The 15,497-nt window shown below is 44.2% G+C and overlaps 1 protein-coding gene across 3 annotated transcripts in view; it reads left to right on the forward strand.

Annotated features, from left to right (window-relative positions):
• The window catches only part of LOC127584045 (membrane progestin receptor gamma-B-like), a 98,445-nt gene that overhangs the window by 10,475 nt on the left and 72,473 nt on the right, over window positions 1-15,497 (forward strand). For 2 of the 3 annotated variants that reach the window (XM_052040578.1, XM_052040581.1), the window contains exon 1: window positions 7,155-7,301. The exons of the other annotated variant lie outside the window; for it this stretch is intronic. The gene's annotated coding sequence lies outside the window, so the exon portion shown is untranslated. Of the gene's footprint in view, window positions 1-7,154; window positions 7,302-15,497 lie in introns of those variants that run through there. 3 annotated transcript variants of the gene reach the window in all.

Below are 15,497 nucleotides of genomic sequence, written 5' to 3' on the forward strand. Positions count from 1 at the left end.
GTTTGCATGTTCTCCCTGTGACTGTGCGGGTTCCCCCAGCGCTCCAGTTTCCTCCCACATCCCAAAGGCGTGCAGGTTGGTAGCTTAATTGGCTGCTGTACATTGCCTGCAGTGTGTAGGCGAACAGTAGAATCTTTGGGGGGGGAAGCTGACGACAATGTGGGGAAAATAAAAAATGGGATGAAATGCAGGATTAGTGTGGATGGGTGGTTGATAGTCTGTGCGGACTTAGTGGGCCAAAGGGCCTGTTTCCGTACTGTATCATTCCATGACTCTATGACTTGTTCATGACACTATAACAGAGACAGTTCATTAACACCTTGGGGAATCCTACAGCCATGACAATTCCTCCAGAAATCCAAGCCTTCCTTCTGCCTGGTTCATCACAATACTGAGGACTACGTTTACTAAATGAGCCACAAGGCAGGCAGTGAGTGATAGAAAGATACGATTAGGACAACAGTGGGCAATCTGAATTATGAACATGTTGGCTCAAAAGCAGCGGCAGGGCTAAGTTCCCATGACAACGGTTTGGAGAGCATAAGAATACTTAAGTATCTTAACCCACGAAACTGATCTGTGTCAATTGGAGTATTCCAGGTTCAGTCCCTGGTCTGTTCTGAGGCACTAAAGAAAATTTGCATTTCGATAGCACCTTATTTCACTTCAGGCTGGCCCATAACACATTGCAGTTGAAGAATTTGATATAGTCACTTTTGTCATAGAATCATAAAGGCACGGGCAGAGGCCATTCAGCCCATCAAGTTCTGCCAGCTCCCTACAGAGCAATCCAAACCCATGCCCCTGCCCTTTCATTATAGTCCCTCACACAAGTTTTCTTCACACACAAAATGCTGGAGGAACTCAGCAGGTCAGGCAGCATCTACAGAGGGAAATAAACAGTCAACGTTTCGGATCAAGACCCTTCATCAGTACTTTTTTTTAAAGCAAAAGGGCAGAAGCCAGAATAAGGTCAGGGGAGGGGGAGGAGAACATGCAGGCAGGGGATAGGAGAGTTCAGGTGATAGGCGAGTCGAGGCGAGGGGGGAAGGTAGGAGGGTGAGGGTGTGGGGGAGGAGGGGAGAAGTAAGAAGCTGAGAGGTGATAGGTAGAAGAGGCAAAGGCCTGAAGAAGGAATCCAGTAGGAGAGGGCAGTGGACCATGGAATAAAGGGAAGGAGGTGGGGAATAGACGGGCAGGTCATGAGGGCAGGGGAAGGGGAAAGAGAAGGGGGAAGGGGGCCACAGGAATGAGGGAGGACAGAGGTGAAGAAAAAACAAGGAAGTGGGGAGGGGAGGGGTTACCGGAAGTTAGGGAAATCAATGTTGAGGCCATCGGGTTGGAGACAACAAGGCAAAATATGAGGTGTTGCTCCTCCAACCTACGTCTGGCCTCAACACGGCAGCAGACGAGGCCAATGGATAAACATGTCAGTCTGGGAGGGCTCTCCACCCAAAACGCCGACTGTTTATTTCCCTCCATAGATGCTGCCTGACCCGCTGAGTTCCTCCAGCGTTTTGTGTGTGTTGCTCCAGGTTCCAGCACCTGCAGAATCTCTTTTGTCCAAGTTTTCTCCACATGTCTATCCACCACCCATTTGAAAAGCTTGAGTGGCTCCGTTTCCAACAAACAGTGAGTTCCAGATCATTGCCACTTCTGTGTGATAAAGTTTTAACTTCTCTCCCCCTCTCTGCTTTTATTGTCCTTCACCTTAAATCCGTGTCCACCTGATCCCTGAACAGAAAACAAGGCAAAGAGCAAATTCCCACAAACACCTTGACAGTAAATGGAAGGACTCCGTTTGGTTGATGCTGACTGAAGAATGAATATTAGCCTGGACATACTGGTCTATGTACAGCCATGAGGCTCTAGAGCTACCTGAGAGAGATGAAGTAGTTTGGGTTTAACATCTCACCAAAACAACACTATTATCAACACTGGAGTGTGCCACAGTTTGTGGTGTTCGAGTCACTAGAGTCAGTCTGAAGCCCATGAACCTTTAACCAGCACTGCTACCTAATGATTCATGGCTGACAGTAGGGGAAGGATAGCACCAAGGGATTTTCTGGGCCCACCTCAAGCTAGAGGCAGCTTCCAGGCAGGAACAAGAACAGTAAGAAAACTACCTGTTAGCAGGAGCAAATCCCAGGGTGAATGTCATCATTTCCCAGTGGTGACTCCCATGGTTTTAACCAGGCACCAAACTATTGATGTTGATAAATAAAAACTGAAAACACAGGTCAGGCAGAATACGTGTAAAACAGAGTAGAGTCATAGAGTCATACAGCATGGAAACAGGCCCTTCGGCCCAATGCGTCCATGCCGACTATGTTGCCCAGGGAGCTGGTCCCATCTGCCTGCGTATGGCCCATGGCCCTCTAAACCTCACCTATCCATGTACTTATTTAGATGGCTTTTAAATGCTGCTGACGTGCCTGTCTCAACCACTATTTCTGGCAGCTCATTCCAAATTTGCCCCACCCTTTGTGTGACGAAGCGGCCGCTGATATCCCTTTTAATCTCTCGCCTCTGTTCTTAAACAAAGCAAGATGGTGCCAGAACGTGGCTACTCATTGCAAGCTGCTCTCTGCAGACCTACTCATTATTTTTACTATAATCGTTCTATTCTTAAATTTAAATTCTACATCACTAACTATACTCTGTATTCTGTTATTGTTTTTACCCTGTACTACCTCAATGCACTGTGTAATGACTTGATCTGTATGAATGGTTTGCAAGACAAGTTTTTCCACTGTACCTCTGTACAAGTGACAATAATAAACCAATACCTCTGATCTTAAACCTATGCCCTCTTATTTTTAGTACCCCCTCCCTGGGAAAAAGACTATGTGTTTTCACCCTGTCTATGCCCTTCATGATCTTATATACCTCTATTAGGTCACCTCTTCAATCTCCTATGTTCCAGGGAAGATAACAGTAAAAATCAGGAGTACTTCTGTTGTTGTTCCCCAGGTTACCAGGAATGCACACCTATATGTGACTACAAACCCTTAGCAATGTGGTTGACTTGTGCCCTTTGCAGTGGAATTGTGCACCACTTAGTTCATAAGCAATAAACGACAAACAAAAATATTCTGCTTTTATCAGAGACAGTCCCACCCAAAATCAATTAGCCTTTGTTAAGCAATGAAGGGAGGGGATGGTGGTGTAGATAGCTTGCACTACTGACTTGAATAAATATTTGTTGTTCCACAGTTAGGTGATTATTGAGAGCAAGTCACTTTCAGCAGTTACACAACTATTGAGTAACTAGTCTAATAAAAGAACTAAGTTCTGCTCTCTGCTTTATGGAGAGAGAGAGAACAGAAACAAACCATTTGACCCAGAATCTGCCCGACTATCAAGCACCTATTTACATTAACCCTACTTTTTTCTTTCCACTTTCCCATTGACTCCCCCCACGTTGTCTCACTTAAACCACACACCAGGGACAATTTACAGCGGCCAATTAAACCACCAACATGTGTATCTTTGGGCAGAATCTCTACTATCTGAACCGTTGTACTGCCCACTCATAATAAAGGCAGTGAATCATAGTCATAATCATAGTGAGATACAGCACAGAAGCAGGCTCTTTGGCCCATCGAGTCCATGCCAGCAACCACCCATTTTACACAAGTCTTACATTAATCCCTTTTTTTTATGGCCCCTGCAGTCTCTTGAACTTCTCATAGACTACCCACTCACCTACACACACTAGGGGCAATTTATAGAGGCCAATTAACTCCTACCAAACCACATGTCTTTGGGATGTAGGAGGAAACAAGACCACCCAGCAGAAACCCATGCAATCACAGGGAGAACATGCAAACTCCACACAGACAGCATTGGAGGTCCGGGCCTCTGGTGCTGTGAGGCAATGGCTCTACTAACTGCACCACTGTTAGACTGGAGTGAGAAGCTGAGGTTCTAATCTGATCAGCTAGGACCTCACTGAATGTCTTAGCAGCCTTGACAGGCTCAGTAGCCCAGTCCTGCTCTGAATTTGTAAGTTCTTATATTCACTTGAGATGAGAAGGTTTCTATTTCTTTAAAGCTTTTCACAATGCCAAGATACCTCAAAGAGCTTTGCAACCAATGAACTTCTTTCGCAGGACTGTGATAACTTAGTAAGCAGAGCAGCCAATTGAGGGTCTCGACCCAAAACGTCAACAGTCCATTTCCCTCTGTAGATGCTGCCTGACCCGCTGAGTTCCTCCAGCGCCTTTTGTGTTGCACAGAGCAAGTTCCTACAAACAGCAACAAGATATCCAGATAATCCATGTTAACGCATGTCTTATCGGAGACATGAGAACCTGCAGGTGCTGGAATCTGGAGCAAAAACTACTGGAGGAACTTAGTGGGTCAGGCAGCATCTGTGGAGGGAAACGGACAGTTGCAGTTTCAGGTCCAGATGAAGGGTCTTGATCTGAAATGTCAATTGTCCATTGTTTTTTCATCCAGGTTAGCGCTGGTGTTGAGGCATAAATATTGGCCAGCAGGAGAGCTTCCATGCTCTCTTTCAGTGCTGCATTTGAGTCTAAAGTCTCAGCCGTCAAAGCACTCCCTCAGGTTCTGCACTAAACTGTCAGCCTAGGTTAGGAGCTGGAGAGAACATGAACCCACAAACCTGAGGGCTCAGGGGTGAAAAAAATCTCAACCTGAGACACCACGCAAGAGCCAGCTGTAACCTCTGGAGAAAACAACACCAAATGGTAGTGTTAATCTCAAATCTATGTAAGCAAAATACTTGGCTAATAATTAAGTGTAACCACAGGTGACACCCTTGAGGCTATTGAGGTACATTGGTGGAAAAGAGCACCTCCCCTAACTTGTACCAGGCTCTTGCAGTAGGTGCTAGCTCTGTCATTAACATATTTAAAGGGTCATGGCTGTTTTAGCCACAGCTTGGAATAATCCACCAGTTCAGCACAGGTTGGGACAGGCAGTCCCATGGCTATATAGATAGGTGTTGCACCTATTTTATACCCAAAAAACAGGTGTAATGTAGACCAATTTGCAGCCCTACTTTTCTCCGGTCTCTTCTCACAACTTACTCTTTTGTTCCCAGCCTCATGCCTCTTCATTGCTCCATCCTCATTAGCTCTAACATTTCCCTCATAGCTAGCTGAATTAATAAGGTATCATCTGATTCATGCCTTACCCTTTCAGTGTGACTCTTGTGACTTATATTTAACTGACCTAATAACATGAGGCAATTCCAAATCACCTGAAACTGGACATAGGTTTATGATTATTGACCAACATTTTAATTGCCAATAGATTTGTCAACAAAGGTTTATTAACTTGGTTTAATTAGCAGCTAATTTGGAAATTTACTTGTATCAGTTCTAAGTGTGAAGCAAGGGACCAGTTCTGCAAATGTCAATGCAACAATATAGTTAATGGAAGCCTTGTGTTAAAGAGCTGGCAGTTCAATTATTGATAGGAACATGGAAACAGGAGCAGAAAATTATGTTGAGTTTCATTGAAAGCAGAGGCATCATAGAGGGGGAGGCTGAACAACAGAGCTGTCAATGTCCTGGGATTGATTCCTAGTCTAGCCTGAGTTACTTGACACTGTATGGAGCACAGATCTGGTCACAGTGAAGAAATCAATTTAAACCTGAAAATCCCACAGACATTTCCTTTGTTTACCCCCCACCCCCACAATTTAAACATTCACAAGATCACAAGACCAAGGAGCAGAAGTAGGCCATTCGGCCCATCGAGTCTGCTCCGCTGTTCTCCGAGTCTGTTCACTTCTTTTATCACTTTTCCAGTTCTGTTGAAGGGTCTTCAACCTACCTTGTGAACCCGGTTTCTCTTCCCACAGGTGTAGTCTGACCTGCTGAGTATTTCCAGCATTTTCCGTTCTTATTTTAACCTGAACATCTGAAGTACGACCAAAACTCATTAAGACAGATCACTGCCCCATCAAAGCATTGGTTTTAAATTTTAATCCAAATTCCTCCATGGCCTTTGTACCTCTAATGTGGGAAAACATCTCACCATAGCTCATGTGCATTGTAAATGCGGTAGCCAGAAGCAGAGACCAAAGCTCATACGGAGGCACCAAACTAATTGGAAGAGAAAGAAGAGCAGGAGGCTCCATGTTACCCTGGATGAAGGTGGAAATAATTTGTGAAATGGCCACTCTGAGGAGCACCTCCCTCCACTTCTGTCAACTTGCTTTAGAAGGTGTGGGGTGGGAGGGGTATGGTGAGAGAGGTGGGCAGAGACAGGGAAATTTACAAAGAGGAACTAACTCTGTAAATTTCTGCCTTGATGCTCAGAGGAACCAAAATGTCAGAAGTTCTGGCGTAACAATGCTTCAAGCCTGACTGCTTGCATTCCATTGATGCCATTCCCACGGCTGAGCAACAATGCACTACAGAGCATTTAATTATCTTTGCCTGTATTTATCTCTCTTTGACCTTGATACTACTCAGAATTTGATCGGTGTCCAACTCCTACATACAGATATTGACATGGCATCTGCCATTTTCAGAGGGAGTCCTTTCCATCGATATAAAGTGATTTAGGAATAACTAATTCCAAACTTTGTTCTGAGATTTGCTAATTGAGCAAGGCAGGATAAAAGATAAATGCCAGAGGAACTCACAGGGTCATAGAGTTATATAGCACAGATACAGGCCTTTCGGCCCAAGGTAACCTCCTGAGCTACTCCCATTTTCCTGCACTTAACCCTTATCTCACTAAACCTTTCCTATCTGTGAACCTGTCCAATTGTACCTATGTGGTTGAGGCAGAAACAATAACAACAATTAAAAGGCATTTGGACAGGTTCATGGATAGGAAAGGTGGTCAAATGGGAATAGCTTAGACAAACGCCTTGGGCAGCATGGATGAATTGCGCCAAAGGGCCTGTTTCCATGCTGCATTACTCTTTGACTCTATGATTCTAATTCGGCAGTCTGCCCCTTCAAAATAGGAAGCCAGTTAAACTGGCTTTAATACTAATTAAACTATACTGTACTTTTAAAGCACTGTAAATAGCTGTATTATGCTCCCCTTAGTCTCCCTGACTTTGTCAGCGGAAAACTTTGGGCACACTCAAAGCACGGCGATCATAAAACAACTAAAGGTGAGTAAAGGTTATTTGGCCTTTCTTTCCCCTGTGTTCAGATTGACTCTAACAACCTCTCGTTGCTGCAACCAACTGGTTCTCAAATGACATCACAAGAGCACAAGGACATAGGAGCCAGAAGTAGAGACACAAGAGACTGCACATGCTGGAAATCTGGAACAACACACAAAGGAGCTGGAGGAATTCTGCTGTAATGTTCTATGTTCTATGATAGACAATAGAGCAGGATAAAATTGTGGGCTGAAGGGCCTGTACTGTGCTGTAATGTTCTATGTTCTAACTCTGTGGGTCAGGCAGCATCTAAGGAGGGAAGTGAACAGTTTATGTTTCGGCTCGAGACCCTTCATCAGAACTGGAAAGAAAGAGCAGAAGTAGGCCACTTGGCCCCTCAAGCTTACCCCACCATTCAATATGATCATGTCTGACCTACCTCAGGACTCAACTCCTTCTTAGATCCCCAGAGCCCTCCCAATATTTCAATAACTTATCTACCTCTATTTTAGGTGCCTCTAATGAGCTAGTCTCCATACCTCTCAGGGGCAGAGAATTGCAGATCTTCACTGACCCATTGTTGTAACCTGGGAACTTTTCCATGTTGCTAACTATTCTGATGAAATACTTCCTGCTGTTAAATTTAACTGTCCCTACTTTGGGGTGTAGTGATGTGCACTTCTAAGTAACTACGTTATGGAGAGTCAGCGTGCACAGGTGCAGGGTACCTTTGAAAAGGTTCTCTTCTTATTAAGATGAATTCCAACGATGGATAGGCCTGGCTGCATTGGCATATTTGCAATGCTTTGGATCTTAATTTTTCAGCTTTATTGAACTGAAAGCCCCTTGTACCAAGGTTCATCTATACCCTGCATTGCCCTGTCTCCACAGTAACAAGCTTTGTACCCTGTGGAAAACCCAGTCAGGGCAAAGGTCAAGCTTTAGAATTCCCTCCTTCACCTCCCACCCTCATGGGTAGTAGCACTTCCTGATGGAACAAGTGACTTGTATTTTTATTGCACCTTTCAAAACCCCAGGATGTCCCAACAAGCAGGCATTGAAGTGTAGAGGATACATCAGCCAACTTGAACCCAGCTGGGTCCCACAACCAGCAATGAGATAATGACCAAACTATTAATTCTTGATGCTGTTTGAGGAATAAAATAGAAAATTCCATTCTAATCTCCCCTGGCAGATCAATGAAGCCTCAACCTACATTTTGTCATTGGTTCTCGTCTTGAACCCACAACTTGACCCAGGGGAGGGAAATGCTACTTAAAGAGTTTAAGGACCCGAAGCCATTCTATGTTTCCTGTTCCTACTCTGTGCTGAGTTGGGTAATCCACACGGGCCAGCCAATAGGAATTCCTATAGCTAGCCTTGTCATCCCTAGGAGGAACTGCTTTTCCCAGGGAGTAGTGAATCTGTGGAATTCTCTGAATGGGAAGCTACCTGATTAAGTATATTTAAGACACAGTTGGACAGATTTTTGCATAGTAGGGGAATTAAGAGTTATGAGGAAAAGGCAGGTCGGTGGATCTGAGTCCACGGCCAGATCAGCCATGATCTTATTGAATGGTGGAGCAGGCTCAACGGGCCAGATGGCCGACTCCTGCTCCTATTTCTTATGTTCTTATGACAGTGAAGGGGGATAATAACTCATGGTTCCCTAAATTACAATTAGCTTCAGTGAAGATTTCTTTGGCTGAGTGGGCAGGTTTTGAAGTCTGTAGCTATGGTGATGTAACCAGATAATAGAGACTAACTCGGTTTTGCAGAGGGTTTGGGTTAAGCCTTGCTTTCTTGTTCCATCTGACTTTTGGGACTATTTGGAGCCTGTTTGCTGACAAGCTAGGGGGAATGATTTTAAAGAGAATTTAGACTTCTGTTAGATAAACACGGGAGAGGGAATGGATTAGAAGGATATGTGGATAAGCTTAAATGAAGAAGGAAGAATTGGATATAATCTTGTTGGGACAAATGAGCTGCTTCTGTGCTGTGAATTCTCCAAGGATGATTCCCACTGCAGGAAGGTTTGAAGCCTTGGGACATTTTACTTCTTTAAAGGCACTATACGAATGAAACTCAGGTGGTGCGAGAGTTTTGCACAGGCCAATGGGCTCAGTAGCCTGTTGGCACACTATAAAGGAACAATAACTCACCATCTCCTTCATGGAGTGTGTGTGTTTCCAATGTGATCTGTTCTTTTCCAGGTACAGGCCATTTCTGTGTTAAAGACGCCTGTCTTATAGACAGCCCTGCATCTGAATGAGCTCCCATAACATTATTCAATTCAAAACTCTGATGTACACCCAATCATTTGTTGCTCTGAACAGCAGAACTCATTTCCACCCTCTATCCACTTTTAGTAATGGGCTGGCACAGTAGTGTAGCAACTAGCGTAACGCTATTACAGCGCCAGCGACCCGAGTTCAATTCCGGCCGCTGTCTGTAAGGAGTTTGTACGTTCTCCCCGTGCCTGCGTGGGTTTCTTCCGGGTGCTCCGATTTCCTCCCACATTCCAAAGACGTACAGGTTAGGAAGTTGTGGGCATGCTATGTTGGCGCCGGAAGTGTGGCGACACTAGTGGGCTGCCCTCCAGCACATTCTCAGTAATGCAAAAAGCGCATTTCACTGTGTGTTTCGATGTACGCGTGACTAATAAATAAGTATCTTATCTTGCCTTATCAGTCGTATGTGCTCTTGATGCCATTCAGTATAATACTGTGAAGGTGTGGTTACCGTATCAAGAGATTTTGGTGTGTTTTCTGACTTATGGACAAAATCGACTGATGGACGTCTGTGAAAACAGAACCCGTACTTTACCCAGGGATGGTCTGTAACGTGTTGTATCACAGAGCAGTGTCAGTGACTGCAGTCTCGTCCCTCGCCAGTCAATAAAACAGCCCGTGCACTTGTACAAAGGGCAAGTGGGAAACAATTAATGGAACTCAAACTTACATAGAAAATAGTCGGTAGGAATGTTTACTTATGTTTGGGATCCACCTTTATCTACTTTGCAGAAATTCTTTCAGAGATGTATTGGAGGTTACAAGGTGAGTGGGCGTTTGAACTCAAATTCAATGTCAGTGAGAAACTGTGACAGTAAGCTGATAAACTGATGATGGCGATTTTCCCTCTGAATGCGAAAGCTATTGTTCAAATCCTGCTTCAGTCATATGAGCACAAGGTCTAATCTGATGGTCAAGTGCAGTGGTAATGGTGTGCTGATGTGTTGTGATGAGGCATAAACTCTGCTCTTTCAGTTGGGCATCAGATGGAGCTACCTGAAGAGGAAGAGAGAAGTTCTCCATGTGCTGGTCAATATTTACCCCTCCAACTCTATCACTAAAAGAGATAATTTTGTCTGTACTCCATTGCTGTTTGTGAAATCTTGCTGTGTGCAATGCATTTACTACTGAGTAACAATGGCCTCATTCATAAATTCTGTATTGGCTTCAAAATGAAGCCATGAAAAGCCACATTGAATTGCAAATTCTCTCTTTTTTGTTTTCTTTATGGATTTGCCAGCAAAGAACAGAGTTTACTGAACAGATGTCAGGAATTCAGGGATAGCGGTGCCCTATTTGAGTCAATTACCGTGTTGGTAAAAGTGTATATTGTGGCAACAGTATCAAGTGTTGTCCCCACATGCATGTTTGTATTGTGAACAAAGAAAAGAGAGTGGTAACTAACTGGTTCAGTATTTACACAAAGAATTTCATCATAATCAAAATACTAGAATGAGCTACCCAACTACACAAAGAAAATAACAGAGACCCGATAGACTGCAGTTTCTGGAATTTGGAACAGGAAACAAACTGCTGGAGGAACTCAGCAGGTCGAGCAGCATCTGTGGAGGCAGAGGGATGGTGGATGTTTCGATTGTGACCCCTGAATCAGGACTTGGATGAGGGTGATGGTGAAGGAGTACTGGTTGGGTCTTTGTTCCAGAAAGAAGCCCTAAGAAATTCCTGATGGGGATGGAGGTCTATAAATAGTGGACATCCATGGTGATTGGATGAACATTTTACTACTCCACCACAAACTCTCTTCAAGTCATGCCGACTTTGAAGGAACAAAACGATCTACTGGAGGAACTCAGTGGGTCAAGCAGCACCAATGGGGGAAAAGTAACTCTCAATGGTTTGAGTTAAAATCCTGCTTCTGGTCCTGATGCAGGGTTTCAACCTGAAATGTCAACAATTCTTTTCCCCCCATAGATGCTGCTCGACCCGCTGAGTTCCTCCAGCAGATTGTTTGCTGCTCCAGGTTCCAGTATCTGCAATCTCTTGTGCCCTGACTTTGAAGATGTTCTCCTCCTCTCTTCCATGGGAATTCTGTGAGTCCTTCTCCTGACGGTCTCGCACTGTTGCTTCTTCTGCTCTGTGACAAGGAAAATACCGGAAAGGTTTGACTTTATATAGAACATTTCATAACCGTAAAATGGGAGATTTACAGTCAATGAGTTACTTTCTGAACATCTTCTGCGTTACAATGAGGACTTTTTTAATTCAGGAAATGTGGAAGTTAATTTGCGTGCCGGAAGTTCCCACAAAGAGTGTCAATGGCTAGATAATTTGTTGCAGTGATTTAACTGAGGGATTGTTATTAGCCATGCAGAACTGCCTGTTGAACTTCAGAATTGTGCCATAATATCATCGCCATCCACTTGAAAGGGCAATAGATCTTTGGCATAAGACCTCATCTGAAAGATAGCATCCCAACAGTGCAGCACCTCAATACAGCGCTTGAGTTTCAGACCAGGTGCTCAAAGATCTGGAGTGGGACTAAGCTGCTTGTCATCCCCCTCGTTAGTAGAAATCCAGATCCCATCTGTTGACATCTTTGCTTGTTCTTATCTCACTTTATCCCCCCCTTCAACAACCAGGGCAATTGGGGAAGACCAAGAATCCTTTTCCCAGGGTAGGGGAGTCTAAAAGTAGAGGAACGTGTTTAAGGTGAGAAGGGAAAGATTTAAAGGTGACCTGAGAGGCAACTTTTTCACCCGGAGGGTGGTTGCTATTTGGAACAAGCTGCCAGGGGAGGTAGTAGAGGCGGGTACAATTACAACGTTTAAAAGACATACGGAGAGATACATGGATAGGAAAGGTTTAGGGGAATGCGGGCCAAACTCAGGCAAATGGGTCTAGCTCAGGTAGGCACGTTGGTTGGCATGAATGAGTTGGGCTGAAGGGCCTTTTTCCATGCTGTATAACTCTATGACCCTATGACTAATAGTCACCATCCCAGTGATGCCCAGATCCTGGTAAAGAAACCACAGCACAAACACCATCTATTGAGCTCATGTTGATATATTTGCTCCATAAAAGCAATGCTCCTAATCCTACACAAATGCTTTGATCCCGTATCCCTTTACTGCCTTCAATTTCCTATCTAATCTACCTTTAAATGTCCATGCAGTTTGGCCTCACTCGTATCTCCATCACCAGTGCCACTCTGTAAGTCACTGAACAAGAAGTCATTCTTCTGCTCTCCTTTCTAAACCCCTTGCTTTTAATCTTATACGAATGTCATCTCAAACACAAGAAAAAGTTTTCCGTCTACTTTGATTGGTTTTAGATCACTCCTGTTGAATTGTCCCCTGGTCCCATTGACACTGATGAAAACAGCCTCAATTTTTCAAGCCTTGTTTTCAGATCTTATTTACATTGCAACCACACAGTAATACAGTAGGTAGTGCTGCTTCTGCACAGCTCCAGTTACCCAGATGCTATCCTGACCTCTGGCGCTGTCTGTGTGGAGTTCAAAGTCAAAGTCGAATTTATTGTCATGTGCACAAGTATATGTACGCACAGGTGCAATGAAAAGCTTACCTGCAGCAGCATCATGGCATCATATAAGCCGCATTCACAAGAAAAAACATCAATTAAACATAAATTAAACACAAGTTTTACAAGAAAGAACACACTTAGAACCAAAAAAATAATCAATTTCAGTGCAAAGTGATCAAAGTGGTCATTGTGTTGCTATACTGAGGTAGTGATTAGGGTTGTGCAGGTTGGTTCAAGAACCGAATGGTTGAAGGGAAGTAGCTGTTCCTGAACCTGGTGGTGTGAGACTTCAGGCTTCTGTACCTCCTGCCTGATGGTAGCTGTGAGAAGGTGGCATGTCCTCCCTGTGACAGTACGGTTTCCGGATGTGGATAGATACTCCGGTTTCCTTCCATGTACCAAAGGCAGGCAGGTTGTTAGTTTAATTGGCTGCTGGAAATTACCCCAAGTGTCGGTGGGTGGAGTCGATAGGTCTGTGAGAGAGATGTGGTTACAAGGAAATAAGGGGTATTGGGATTAATGGGATTGTTCTGAGAGCCAGAATAGATTTATGGGCTAAATCCCCTCCTTCTGTGTCATAAGGAAATAATTGGTAATTGGCAATTGGTTTATTATTGTCACTGTACCGAGGTACAGTGAAAAACTTTACTTTGCATGCCATCCATACAGATCACTTCACAACATCCGTACATTGAGGTAGTACAGGGGAAAAAATAACAGAATGCGGAATATAGTGTTACAGCTACAGAGAGAGTGCAGTGCAGGCAGACAGTAAGCTGCAAGGCCATGATGAGGTAGGTTGTGAGGTCAAAAGTCCTTCTCATCTTACAAGGGGACAATTCAATCGCCTTATAACAGCGGGGTAGAAGCTATCCTTGAGCCTGGTGGTACGTGCTTTCAGGCTTTTGTATCTTCTGCCTGATGAAAGAGGGGAGAAGAGAGAATGTCCGGGGTGGGTGGGGTCTTTGATTATGTTGGCTGCTTTACCGAGGCAGCGAGAAGTATAGACAGAGTCCATGGAGGGGAGGCTGGTTTCCGTGATGCGCTGAGCTGTGTCCACAACTCTCTGCAGTTTCCTGCGGTCGCAGGCAAAGCAGTTGCCGTACCAAGCTGTGATGAATCTGGATAGGATGCTTTCTATGGTGCATCTATAAAAATTGGTGAAGGTCAATGGGGACATGCCGAATTTTCTTAGCGTCCTGAGGAAGTAGAGGCGCTGGTGAGCTTTCTTGGCCACAACATCTACTGGTGATGTTTACACCTAGAGAGAATATGAGAAATATCACTAGGATCTCAATAAATAAACGAAATGGCCTTTTGTGACTTGCTCTGGCTACATATGTCAGGACTCTTGTTAACCTCTTGCCTTGTAAGATGTGGATGGATGCCTTCACAGTCAGAAAACTATCTAAAAGCTAGACTGTGGAAAGTATCTTTCTCTGTGGATGTGGTTTCCTGCACGTTCACAGAAAGGGAAATCAGATCTTGAAAAATTAAATAGACACTGGCCAGCAACCTGAAGCAGGAACTGTGGCTGTTGTTCACTACCTTAGGGGCAAGTGGGTCAACAATAATGGTTCTGAGTGCCATCGGTTCACTCAGTAGAGACAAGCAATCAACCTTGTGGATTTTCCACCATGTGTCTATTTAGAAACCGTATTTCCCTTTCTGTAAATTTGCAGGAAAAAAATATTCATTGTGAAGGGACTTGTCCTGTATCCATCTTCTGATCTGGACCACTCTTACACATCCCCACGTTCCCCTTGATCCACTGTTGATGGCTGTGCCTTCAGTTGCTAAGGACCTAAACTCTGGAATTCCCTCATTAAGCCTCCCCACCTCTGGCTTTGGAATCAACTTTTGTTTGATTACATTGCTGTTAGCACTTGGGTTGTTTATAACATCTGTGGTGATACTGAAATGTTGTTAATGGAAGCAAAATGCTTGAAGTAATTTAAGAAGTAGTCAGCCCTCAGTCTCCTACTCTCCAATGGATTAAGTCCTAGCCTGCCCAACCTCTCCCTGTAACTCTGGCAAAGTATTTGTGCCAGAGTTTATTAATTGCTTAACCCTGTTTAAAACTCGCAAAGAATAACTGATTACTACAAAGACCATTTCAGTCCTTATCTCTCTATTCTTCTGCTGCTAACAGTCCTGTCCCATATGTCTTCACACCAGTTGATGCCTAATATCCTCAGATTTCACTACATTTATTTCATGTTCCAGGTTCATTCCTGTGACAATATAAAGAGCAGTGCAGTGAATGCCAAAAACCACCGGCTTGATGTTGGATAATGTTTGAAAGAAGTACTCTCTACTCAAGATAATAATGGAAAGCAGGCATGGTAGTGTAACGGTTAGCATAACGCTATTACAGCACCAGTGACCCGGGTTCAATTCTGGCCACTGTCTGTAAGGAGTTTGTACGTTCTCCCCGTGTCTGTGTGGGTTTCCTCTGGGTGCTCCGGTTTCCTCCCACATTCCAAAGACGTACAGATTAGGAAGTTGTGGGCATGCTATGTTGGCACTGGAAGCGTAGCAACACTTGCGGGCTGCCCCCAGAACACTCTACGCAAAAGATGCATTTCACTGTGTGTTTC

The sequence above is a fragment of the Pristis pectinata genome, chromosome 28 (genome assembly GCF_009764475.1).
Source record: "Pristis pectinata isolate sPriPec2 chromosome 28, sPriPec2.1.pri, whole genome shotgun sequence".
NCBI lineage: Eukaryota > Metazoa > Chordata > Chondrichthyes > Rhinopristiformes > Pristidae > Pristis > Pristis pectinata.